This window comes from Bison bison, unplaced genomic scaffold (genome assembly GCF_000754665.1).
Source record: "Bison bison bison isolate TAMUID 2011002044 unplaced genomic scaffold, Bison_UMD1.0 scf7180017864518, whole genome shotgun sequence".
Classification (NCBI taxonomy): Eukaryota; Metazoa; Chordata; class Mammalia; order Artiodactyla; family Bovidae; genus Bison; species Bison bison.
In genome coordinates this window covers 19,956,290-19,956,893 of record NW_011495071.1, presented here as the reverse complement: position 1 = coordinate 19,956,893, position 604 = coordinate 19,956,290, and positions in this window count along the sequence as shown.

Here is a 604-nt window from a genome sequence, read left to right as displayed (position 1 = left end):
GCTTTTCTGCTGCTGCTGCTGCTGCTAAGTCGCTTCAGTCGTGTCCGACTCTGTGCGACCCCATAGACTGAAGCCCACCAGGCTCCCCCGCCCCTGGGATTCTCCAGGCAAGAACACTGGAGTGGGTTGCCATTGCCTTCTCCAATGCATGAAAGTGAAAAGGAAGTCACTCAGTCGTGTCCGACTCTTAGCGACCCCATGGACTACAGCCTACCGGGCTCCTCCATCCATGGGATTTGCCAGGCAAGAGTACTGGAATGGGGTGCCATTGCCTTCTCCGACTGGCTTTCCTAACCGTCCCTAACTTCCAGAGCATTTGCAAACTCATGTCCACCGAGTCGGTGATGCTATCTAATCGTTTTTCCCAATGTCGTCCCTTTCTCCTCCTGTCTTGGATCTTTCCCGGCACTAGAAAAATCTCCTGGAAAACCCATTCACGATTATGAGAACCAAAGGCCAATCAATCTTACTGACCAATCAACCTGACCTGACCCTGAGAAATCTGTATGCAGGTCAATAAGCAACAGAACTGTACATTGAAAACCAGGCTGGTTCCAAATCGGGAAAGGAGAATGTCAAGTCTGCATATTGTCACCCTGCTTAT